A 12,747-nucleotide genomic window follows, 5' to 3' on the forward strand; every position below is an offset into this window, starting at 1 on the left:
TGCTTGCTCTAAATACGTTATTTCTTAGAGATTCTGATATTGGCTTCAATAATCTTAAAGGAGTTACCAGCTTACAGCTGAATCATGCCCACTGTAGTACTCAGAAATGTTTTGACATGTCTAAATTATTATGAAAAAGAGTCTTCAAAAATATGGAAGCTTTCTTTTGGCAGGATTTGAGGGGTGGAGATTTATTCTGAATAAAGAGGAAGTGAAGACTGGAAAGATTATTTGGTCAGCAGAGAGAAAAGATTATTCTGAAAATGGAAAGTGTCATTCCTAATATTTTGAACCTCAGATTGCATGAATACTTGGCACTAAGTAAATGGTTATAAAGAAACACATCTAATTACCAATCTGTAAACAAGTGACTAATTGTAATCTACAATAGAAGTAAGATACCACCATTACGAATGGTGTTAAGTGTTGTTTGTGAGAAGGGGTGCTGGTATAGCTTATAATAGTATCTTTAGTAAGATGCTATCTTACTAAATATGTTTTGTATTGTAATGAAGGTTTAAAAATTAGATTGGAAATCAAGCTTCTCTGGTTACATGTACATATAAGGAAAATCTATTTTTCCTTGAATCACCTGCATTAAATCACATTAGAGGTAAAGGATGGTTTCCTCCCTTCTTAAATGCTCTAATGATAAATATGTTTTCACTGAAAGATATTTTAAGTGCTCCCTCACTTATAGGAAAGACCCCAGGTACCATAACAGGGAACCTTCAAGAACCTAAGGAAAGTATTTTAGTCAGAATCATTTCTTACATGAGATGATATCAAGTCACTAGTTAATTTCTATAAAGAAAAAGTACCACAGGCATAGACAAATGAGAACTGATGAATAAGAAAGGTAGCCTTCATCAAGATTTTTTTTTTTTTTTGGAATATATACCTAGAGCCTGAAGGACACTATTAATTTTCTTTTAGCTGCTAAAACAATTTCTCTGTATTTTAAAAATCAATGTTATTCATATTAAAAATGTTTATTTGAAATGTCTTACATAGCATTCTGACACATCCTGAAAGAGTGTAGTTTTCCTTAACTGCTCTAATACCTCTCTACCTTCCTTCAGAGAAATGCACAGAACACCTTAGTATATCCTTAATACTTTTACATTTTCAAAAACACTCTAAAATTACAGCTCACATAATTATGTAACCAATAAAAGTAAAATTATTTTATGAGGCTCATTTTAAGTAGTATTTATTAGTTATTCCATTGTCATTCTACAATTTTTTTTCTCATTCTTCCCTTCCATTTTATTTCCACTCCTCTTTCAGCATGCTTTCATAATTCTGTCATCATTTTGCTCATGAGAAAAAAATGTGGCATTTTTAAATATCAACTAATATGTGTTATAGCTTTGCTAAACATTTCATCACCAGTTTGTTGCAAGAGATTTATAAATCAGATTTTCATTAAAAAGGAGAAAGAATCAACACCATATGTTGTGCTAAATCCTATGCAGCTGCTGCTACAGCAGCTTAATAATGTGTAAACGAGAAGACATTCAGTACTCTGTATGATATACAGGACTGTAGCTTTTCTCAAATGTTGTGATTTTTTAAAATATTAAGTTTAAAATCTAAGAGCATGATAAAATGGAATAGCTTAGAAATGTTAACATTGATTTTATAGAAAAGAGAGTTCTCTTTAAATCAGTAGCTAAATGAGTAGAACTGAGATGAAAATACCCAATCTCTTGAAATTGAAATAGAAAAGCAGGCTCAAAGCCGAATGTTGTGTATTAATGCAACTCTTCTCATATTCTTAACTTTATTGCAATGTACTTTTGCCTAAATATCAATCTAGTTGGCATTTTTATTACAATTCTGCAAATGGAAACAGAGCAAATGAACCATTTACTGCCTTTATTTTCTAAGTATAATCATGTTTCTGTTTTCCATTCAATGATAGTCAACTTTTTCCGTGCCAACATAAAACATTCTTGTGTGTTAAAGATCAGTTCTGGTAAGGGTTTAATACTGTACCTCATACTCATTTATATTATAATGTACAGAACATCAGAATCAGTTATTTATAAACACTACTTGAGAGGTTGACAAATACCACCAATGTAAACCCTTGCATATTTTAAGTAATATTTATGGGCCAACTACATTTGAGACATAAACACTACTCTACATAGACATGTTAAATGTATTAGCTTTGAAGTAACAACATCAAAGGGGGGAAATATTTTTAAAAATATCATAAAGCAAGACTTAGTAATTTTATGCTTAAATGTGCTATTTTTAGATTTATTTTTTTATTAAGGTGATGTGGATTTATGACATTTTATGAGTTACATGTGTACAACATCTTATTATCTACTTCTGCATACCCTTCAATGTGCTCACCATCCCAAAATTTAGTTTTAATCCACCACCATACAGCTGATTCTATTAAATGTGCATCTTCACATGATACAACATGCTTCCCTTTCATTGAAAAGAAACACCTCATGAAAATAATGATGAATATCTTATGTTACTATAAAAACTTGCATTATTTTTGCATGTATCAAGATAGAAACAAAATGAGTTCGTGAATCAGTGTGAAAATGTTTCCTTGTCATAGAAATAAGACAGGTGGCTCTTTTCCTTCTAGTACAAAGACATTATGAGAACAATCTATAGACCAATATTCCTAATGAATATAGACAAAGTTCAAAAAATACTAGGAAAAAAGTGAATCTAGCAACATATAAAAATAAGTAAATATGGTCAACTGGGCTTCAGCAAGAGAATACCCAATCTTATATGTAAAACTCTTCATATACTTCTCTTTTAATAGGTCAAATGACACATAGCTCATGATCATCTCGATAGACACTGAAAAAGACTATTTAATAAAGAGTAGTGACACAACAGAATATTCACAGGACATTCACTTCTTAATACCTACTTTGTTGTTCTTCAGTTGCCTGGTCAAGTCTGACTCTTTGCAACTCCATGAACTGCAGCACGACAGGCATCCCTGTCCCTCACCATCTCCCAAAGTTTTCCCAAGTTCATGGCCATTGCATCAATGATGCCATCCAGCCATTTCATCCTCTGATGACCTCTTCTCCTTCTGCCCTCAATCTTTCCCAGCATCAGGGACTTTTCCAGTGAGTCAGCTGTTCACATCAGGTGACCAAAATATGGGAGGTTCAGCTTCAGCATCAGTCCTTCCAATGAATATTTAGGGTTGACTTTCCTTGAGATTGACTGGTTTGAGCTCCTTGCAATCCAAGGGACTCTCAGGAGTCTTCTCCAGCACCACAGTTCAAAGGCATCAATTCTTTGGCACTCTACCTTCTTTATGGTTCATTTCTCACAACCGATATGCAACCACTGGGAAGACCATAGCTTTGACTATGCAGACTTTGTCAGCAGAGTAATATCTCAGGTTTTCAATGCACTGTCTAGGTTTGTCATAGCTTCCTTGTCAAAAAGCAATTGCCTTCTGATTTCATGGCTGCAGTTGCCATCTGCAGTGATTTTAGAGCCCAAGAGAGGAAATCTGTCACTACTTCTACCCACCCCAGTTTGCCATGAAGTGAGTAGAAACTGTAGAGACCTAGTAGACACTGAGGAGATCTAGAAAAGATGGAAAGAATTCACAGAAGAACTGTACAAGGAAGATTTTAGTGAACTGGATTACTACAGTAATGTGGTCAGTCACCCTGAGCCAGATATTCTGGAGCATGAAGTCAACTGGACCTTAGAAAGCACTGCTGTTAATAAAGCTAGTAGGTGCAATGGACTTCCAGTTGAGCTCTTCAGAACCTTCAAGGATGATGCCATTAACATGTTTCACTCAATATATCAGCAAATCTGGAAGACACAGCAATAACTACGGTACTGGAAAAGATCAATCCTCATCCCAATTCCCAAGAAGAGTAGTACTAAAGAATGTTCAAGCCATTGGACAATTGCACTCATTCCCCACGCTAGTTAGATAATGCTTAAAATCATTCATGTTAGGCTTCAGCATTATGCAAACCAAGAACTTCCAGATGTCCAATCTGGGTTTTAAAAAAAAGCAGAGGAATCAAAGATCAAATTGCCAACATTTTCTGGATCATAGAGAAAGCAAGGGAATTCCAGAAAAACATCTACCTCTGTTTCATTGGCTATGCTAAAGCCTTCGACTTTTAGGATCATAACAAACTGTGGAAAGCACTTAAAGAGATGGGAATCCCATACCATCTTACCTGTCCCCTAAGAAACCTGTATGTGAGTCAAGCAGCAATGGTTAGAGCCCTGTATGGAACAACTGATTGAGAAAGGAGTATCACAGGGTTGTCTGCTGTCACCCTGTTTGCTTAACCCATATGCTGAGCACATCAGGAGAAATCCTGGGCTGGTTGAGTTACAAGCTAGAATCAAGATAGGTGGGAGAAACATCAACAACATCAGATATGCAGCTGATGCCACTCTAATGGCAGAAAGTGAAAAGGAAAGAAAGAGCCTCTTAATGAGTGTGAAGGGGCAGAGTGAAAGGGCTGGCTTAAAACTAAACATTAAATCTTACTAGGATGAATAAATCTAAAGGATAGATCATGAAATTTGTTGACCAGAATTTTGTGAAAATAGCAGTAGGAATGTAAAATGATATAGACTCTACGGAAAGTAGTTTGGCTGTTTCTCAAAATGTCACAAATATAACTCAGAAATTCCAATCTTAGGTACTTTTCTTATGTATATACATATGAATGAGTAATAAAAATATATGGCCACCAAAACTTATATTCACCATTTCATAGCAGCAAGCCAAAGTGGAAATAATCCAAATGTCCATCAGCTGATAAATGAGTAAATAAAATGTGTTTTATCCACACAATGAAATTCTATTCATTGTAAGAATGAAACACTGATACAGGCTACAATATAGAAAATCTTGTGAATTTTATACCAGATATTAAAAAGATATCCACAAATATCACATATTATATGATTCCATTCATACAATATAATTAAATTAGTAATTCAAACAAAGGGATATATTAAAATATTCAAATGTATGGAAACTAAATACTTCACTTACAAATAACACCTAGGACAAAAAATACTCAGGGAAATAGAAAATATGTTAATGAGTACATATGGAAGCACAGTAGGTAAAAATTTGTTCAATACCGCTAACACCATCTTGAGAAATGTGTCTTTAAGTATTTATATTGGGGGGAAATAATTATGAATACAATGACTTAATTATTCCTTTCAGATCCTGGAAAAAGAAAATCAAATTAAACCCAAGGAAGGTAGAAGAAAGAAAGTTAGACTGGTAAGAGTTGAAATTAATAAAATTACATAATTATGCTATAATAATAAAATAATAATTGAATCAAATTTTTAAAGATAAAATGCAATAAAACAAACATCTATGAACTCAAAATGCTTCATTAAATTGATTTCTATGATCGACTATTGACAGAATTCACATCTTCATTCGTAGTCTTCCATCTCTGATGTTTCACCTTCCATTAAAACCTAATTAGGTCATCCACACAAGAATAATCTCCATTGTAAAGTAACATAGTTAGCTTATTAGTAAACTAATCATAGAGGTGATAACCCAACATATTCACAGATTGTGCACACACTCAAGACAATAAGATTATATGTCATTTAAACTTATAAGAACACTGAATCAGGGTACTCAGAGGATATTTTAGAATCTTTTTTATTATGATATTCAAATATGAATATAAGTGCCTATGATTAGTTGTGTATGGACTTTATATGCTATTTCCTTAGTTTATATTGACTTCCTTATTGACTCTGATGATAAAGCATCTGCCTACAATGCAGGAAACCTGGGTTCAATCCCTGGGTGGGGAAGATCCCCTGGAGAAGGAAATGGCGACCCACTCCAGTATTCTTGCCTCAAAAATTCCACGGATGGAGGAGCCTAGTAGGCTACAGTCCATGGGGTCGCAAAGGTGACTCACTTTAAGAAGTTATTTTAGGTATGCTTGAAGCATTAAAAATGTGCTCACTGTTTTAGGGGGTACACTAACTTTGTTAAATATTTTAGTCTAGCAGCCTCTTTTATCCTTGCTTCCAGTAGCAACTCCCAAAGGAAATCATTACCTTAATTTTTGACAATATAGATTATTTCTCACAGGCAATTTTGAAGATCCATTCTGGAATTAGCCTTTCCCATTTTTGTTTTTACATCTCTCCTTCATTTCAATTGCTTCAAAATTAATATCTCAACCTCCTCCCACAAAGCATAGCAACAAAAAATATCTTTCTCTAGAGAAACTGAATGTTTCCTAGAAGCAGAAAGGGAGCAAATTTATTTACCAGCAGTGTTAATCTGCCTAGCACTATCCCTTACTCAAGCATGCTTTTCATTAAGTGTTTGCTATGTCAAATAAATGCACAAATATTAAGAGTGCAGATAGCATATAAAATGTCATTGTTGCTTGTTTTTCTTTCCTACGTTTGTTGACACACACTTTTCTGCTAATACAGAAAAACTGACAGATAAATCTAGCCTCTAATACCATTTACATGTTTACAAATTTGATAAGCTTAATCTTATAATAAATGTTATTTTTTGTTGAGTTTTCATGTACATATTGATACTGAGCAGGACCTTGCGGGGCTCCTGGGCACAAAAGCCTTTCTGTGTTCCCCTTTTTTTGATTATAGAAAATAGCCTTCATTCAGCCTCCATAACCTTCCCTGAGGTCCAAAGAGCAAGTTCAAATAACTGTTAATTAGGAAAGGAAGGGCATATGAAGACAAGGGAGGAATAGTCAAGAAAAACAATAGTGCAGCCTTGGGGCAAGGTCCTGGTTCCCCATCAGAGGATATACATAATAATTTGTGGTTATTGTTCAGTTGCTAAGTAATGCCCAGCTCTTTGCAGCTCCATGGACTTCAGCATATCAGGTTTCTCTGTCTTTCACTATCTCCAGAGTTTGCCCATATTCATGTCCATTGAGGCAGTGATGAGATCTAACCATCTCATCTTCTGCCACGCCCTTCTCCTTTTGCCTATGATCTTTCTCAGCATCAGAGTCTTTTCTAATGAGTCAGTACTTCATATCTGGTGGCCAAAAATATTGGAGTTTTGGCTTCAGCATCAGTCCTTCCAGTGAATATTCAGTGTTGATTTACTTTAGAATTGATTGGTTTGTTCTTGTGGAAATCCAAGGGACTCTCCAGAGTCGTCTTCTGTACCACAATTCAAAAGTATCAATTCTTCCGCTCTCAGCTTTCTTTATGGCTCCTCTCACATCCATATATGACACTGAAAAAAAAAACCATAGCTTTAACTATATGGACATTTGTCAGCAAAGAGATGTTTTTGCATTTTAACATGCTCTCTAGTTTTCTCATAACATTCTTCCCAAGGATCAGACATCTTTTAATTTCAAGGCTGCAGTCACCATCTGCAGGGATTTTGAAGCCCAGCATAAGAATATCTCTGAGCTACTTTGCAAATATTGAAACTTTCATTAGGGAGAAGTTAAATGTATGCTTCCCACCAGCACTTAGACCTCAGACCAGTTTGAATCAGAATGTTGAAGCTACTGCTCATCATCAACCAATCAGAAGAATGTCCACACGCTAATCACCCCCTCTTTAAATCATTACTATAAGACTCCTCTCTACCTGCTCCAGGTTTGGACACAGTTTTGAGTGCATTAACCTACTGTGACCTTCTTTGCCAGACAGACAATAAAGCTATTATTTTCTACTTCAGTCAAAATTCAGTCTCTGAGATTTAATTTGGTGTTGGGTACAGAGAACAGATTTGATTTCAATATCACTCAACAAAATATGGTCTTTATATTTTCAGAGGAGTCATTATTACTAAACATTGAAGTTTGCAAATGCAATGCAGTATTTACTCCCATTAATCTAGCTTGAACAATATACATAAGAAAGAACAATAAACATTAGGAAAAAACTTTTAAATCTAGCTTAAATAATAAACATTAGGATCATAAACATGGAAAAAGCAAGAGGATAAATATGAAAACGTTAAAAGTAGTTAAACAAGTTGCTAAAGTAAGCAAGAGCAAGAGGAAAGGTCTATACTGCTTGAATATGTCAGTTGTAAGTTTAATGTTATTAATGTCATAATGTTATTAATGTCAATACATACATATTTTATGTATTGATTAATTTTTGTTGTTGTTCAGTTGCTCAGTCGTGTCCAACTCTTTGTGATCCCATGGACTGCAGCACACCAGGCTTCCCTGTCCTTCACCATTTCCCTGAGTTTGTGCAAACTCATGCCCATTAAATTGGTGATGCCACCCAACCATCTCATACTCTGTCATCCCAGTGATTTTGGAGACCAAGAAGATAAAGTCTGTCATTGTTTCAATTGTTTCCACATCTATTTGCCATGAAGTGATGGGACTGGATGCCATGATTTTTGTTTTTTGAATTTTGAGTTTTAAGCCAGCTTTTTCACTCTCATCTTTCACCTTCATCAAGAGGCTCTTTAGTTCCTCTTCACTTTCTGCCATAAGGGTGGTGTCATCTGCATATCAGGTTATTGATATTGCTCCTGGCAATCTTGATTCCAGCTTGTGCTTCATCCAGTTCATCATTTCTCATGATGTACTCTGTATATAAGTTAAATAAGTTAAACTTATATACTCTGTATATAAGTTTAAATAAGTTAAATACAGCCTTGACATGCTTCCTTCCCAATTTGGAGCCAGTCTGTTGCTCCATGTCCACTTCTAACTATTGCATCTTGACCTGCATAAAGATTTCTCAGGAGGGAGGTCATGTGGTCTGGTATTCCCATCTCTGTAAGAATTTTCAACAGTTTATTGTGATCCACACAGTCAAAGGCTTTAGCTTAGTCAATGAAGCAGATGTTTTTTGTATTGATTAATTTAATCCATGACTAAAGTTAGTATTATTATATCTTCTTAAGTATCCTGGTGTCTCACTGGTTTTTTGTTTTTTTCTTTCTTTCTTTCTTTCTTTTTTTTTTTTTTAATTGGTTGGAGGCTAATTACTTTACAATATTGTAGTGGTTTTTGCCATACATTGACACGAATCAGCCATGGATATACATGTATTCCCCATCCCGATCCCCCCTCCCACCTCCCTCTCCACCCGATCCCTCTGGGTCTTCCCAGTGCACCAGATCTGAGCACTTGTCTCATGCATCCAACCTGGGCTGGTGATCTGTTTCAACCTAGATAATATACATGTTTCAATGCTGTTCTCTTGAAACATCCCACCCTCGCCTTCTCCCACAGAGTCCAAAATTCTGTTCTATACATCTGTGTCTCTTTTTCTGTTTTGCATATAGGGTTATCATTACCATCTTTCTAAATTCCATATATATGTGTTAGTATACTATAATGGTCTTTATCTTTCTGGCTTACTTCACTCTGTATAATGGACTCCAGTTTCATCCATCTCATTAGAACTGATTCAAATGAATTCTTTTTAATGGCTGAGTAATATTCCATGGTGTGTATGTACCACAGCTTCCTCATCCATTCGTCTGCTGATGGGCATCTAGGTTGCTTCCATGTCCTGGCTATTATAAACAGTGCTGCGAAGAACATTGGGGTGTATGTGTTTCTTTCAGATCTGGTTTCCTCGGTGTGTATGCCCAGGAGTGGGATTGCTGGGTCATATGGCAGTTCTATTTCCAGCTTTTTAAGAAATCTCCACACTGTTCTCCATAGTGGCTGTACTAGTTTGCATTCCTACCAACAGTGTAAGAAGGTTCCCTTTTCTCCACACCCTCTCCAGCATTTATTGCTTGTAGACTTTTGGATAGCAGCCATCCTGACTGGCGTGTAATGGTACCTCATTGTGGTTTTGACTTGCATTTCTCTGATAATGAGTGATGTTGAGCATCTTTTCATGTGTTTGTTAGCCATCTGTATGTCTTCCTTGGAGAAATGTCTGTTTAGTTCTTTGGCCCATTTTTTGATTGGGTCATTTATTTTTCTGAAGTTGAGCTGGAGGAGTTGGTTGTATATTTTTGAGATTAATCCTTTGTCTGTTGCTTCGTTTGCTATTATTTTCTCCCAATCTGAGGGCTGTCTTTTCACCTTGTTTATAGTTTCCTTTGTTGTGCAAAAGCTTTTAAGTTTCATTAGGTCCCATTTGTTTATTTTTGCTTTTGTTTCTAATATTCTGGGATGTGGGTCATAGAGGATCCTGCTGTGATTTATGTCGGAGAGTGTTTTGCCTATGTTCTCCTCTAGGAGTTTTATAGTTTCTGGTCTTACATTTAGATCTTTAATCCATTTTGAGTTTATTTTTGTGTATGGTGTTAGAAAGTGTTCTAGTTTCATTCTTTTACAAGTGGTTGACCAGTTTTCCCAGCACCACTTGTTAAAGAGGTTGTCTCTCTTCCATTGTATATCCTTGCCTCGTTTGTCGAAGATAAGGTGACCATAGGTTCGTGGATTTATCTCTGGGCTTTCTATTCTGTTCCATTGATCTATATTTCTGTCTTTGTGCCAATACCATACTGTCTTGATGACTGTGGCTTTGTAGTAGAGTCTGAAGTCAGGCAGGTTGATTCCTCCAGTTCCATTCTTCTTTCTCAAGATTACTTTGGCTATTCGAGGTTTTTTATATTTCCATACAAATTGTGAAATTATTTGTTCTAGTTCTGTGAAAAATACCATTGGTAGCTTGATAGGGATTGCATTGAATCTATAGATTGCTTTGGGTAGTATAGCCATTTTGACAATATTGATTCTTCCAATCCACAAACACGGTATATTTCTCCACCTGCTTGTGTCCTCTTTGATTTCTTTTATCAGTGATTTATAGTTTTCTATGTATAAGTCTTTTGTTTCTTTGGGTAGATATACTGCTAAGTATTTTATTCTTTTTGTTGCAATGGTGAATGGTATTGTTTCCTTAATTTCTCTTTCTGTTTTCTCATTGTTAGTGTATAGGAATGCAAGAGATTTCTGTGTGTTAATTTTATATCCTGCAACTTTACTATATTTGTTGATTAGCTCTAGTAATTTTCTGGTAGAGTCTTTAGGGTTTTCTTTGTAGAGGATCATGTCATCTGCAAACAGCGAGAGTTTCACTTCTTCTTTTCCTATCTGGATTCCTTTTACTTCTTTTTCTTCCCTGATTGCTGTGGCCAACACTTCCAAAACTATGTTGAATAGGAGTGGTGCGAGTGGGCACCCTTATCTTGTTCCTGATTTTAGGGGAAATGTTTTCAATTTTTCACCATTGCGGGTAATGCTTGCTGTGGGTTTGTCATATATAGCTTTTAGTATGTTGAGGTATGTTCCTTCTATTCCTGCTTTCTGGAGAGTTTTAATCATAAATGGATGTTGAATTTTGTCAAAGGCTTTTTCTGCGCCTATTTGTCCCACTGGTTTTATCGAAACCTTATATTTAGTTTTCCTATTCCTAAATCCAGGCATCAAAAAACAAATTAATTCTGTTCAAAATACGTTTTTATGTTTTATCAATTTTTTAGGAGGATTTACAATATGAAATTTTATTTTAATATGAAAATAGGTATTTTTATATGAAGATACACAAATTTATTGCAGTGCACAGTTTTATTAGATATTTCTTGTTAAGCTCTGACAAGATTCAGAGTTTATAGCTTTTTAATTTATTTTCATGATATTTATGACTTTTTATTCATCTTTTTAAGTTTTAGTTTCAATTAGATTATTTTTATAGTCGCTCCTAGTTTCTTCTCAATCTTTTTATTTCTCTTTCTTTTTTCCTTTATTTCCTTTTTTCAATATTCTCTATGTCATTATTGAAAATTTTCTTGTTAATTTTGTAATCTATTTGGACACACAAACTCTAGAACTTCTCACAGGATTGAGCTAAACCTCTATTTCTACTACAAGTTTCGAACTCTCATTGTTTCCTTTCCTTTATGGATATTTTTCTGAGAGCACTGTCCAATATATCTCATGCACATAAATCTGTCTTAGATTTGATTTCTAGAGGACTTCAGTCTAGTGTAGTTTTTAATTCATCACCTCCTTTCTTCCTTATATAACCTGTATTCCACAGATCAATGCTATTTCTGACAAATAACCTCACACTCTCTACTTCATGCTTCACCAGTTCTCATTGACAATCATTAAGAAATTGAAAATGGGCACAAGGAGACCATGTCTTTGTAGGAAGAATGTACCTACCCCAGCAGACATTCCACTTGTAGCAGAGAGAAGGCAGGAGAGTCACTGTGATAGAGAAAATTCTCCCTACTTTATTTTCTACAAGTGAACATGTAAGAGGCTTCCAATCATTAAATGATTAAATATAGTGGCATGAAGTCAAATGGTGCAATAAATATGTATGTCTCCCACTGGGGACTCTAAAAAAAAAAAAAAATACACTAAGAAACCAGAGTGGATAATAAATTCACAAATTCAAATGATAAAAAAATTAAAGAAATTTACTTTAAATCACACATGTGTCATTTTGAAGCAGAGTAAAAATTTACTAAGACTTATTTTTAAACTTGGAGAATTTCTGCAAAACCTTCCTTCATGTTTCCTCCTCTGAATTACATTGTGCATTATGTCCCCATAGAAATCCTGAGATTTATATAACTTTGTGACAGTCAGTTTTTATAAGCTTCACTAGTATAATTTATAAGGAAGCATTTTAAAACAAGTATCATTGTGTTAAAATTAAGATTGAAATGAAAGAGAAAATCCAACCTCCCATGGATGTTCCTTCTAGAAATGTCCCTTAAATTCTAGGTCACTGTGCATCATGCGATGGTGAGGTTAT

Source organism: Odocoileus virginianus, chromosome 14, assembly GCF_023699985.2.
Source record: "Odocoileus virginianus isolate 20LAN1187 ecotype Illinois chromosome 14, Ovbor_1.2, whole genome shotgun sequence".
NCBI classification, from domain to species: Eukaryota; Metazoa; Chordata; class Mammalia; order Artiodactyla; family Cervidae; genus Odocoileus; species Odocoileus virginianus.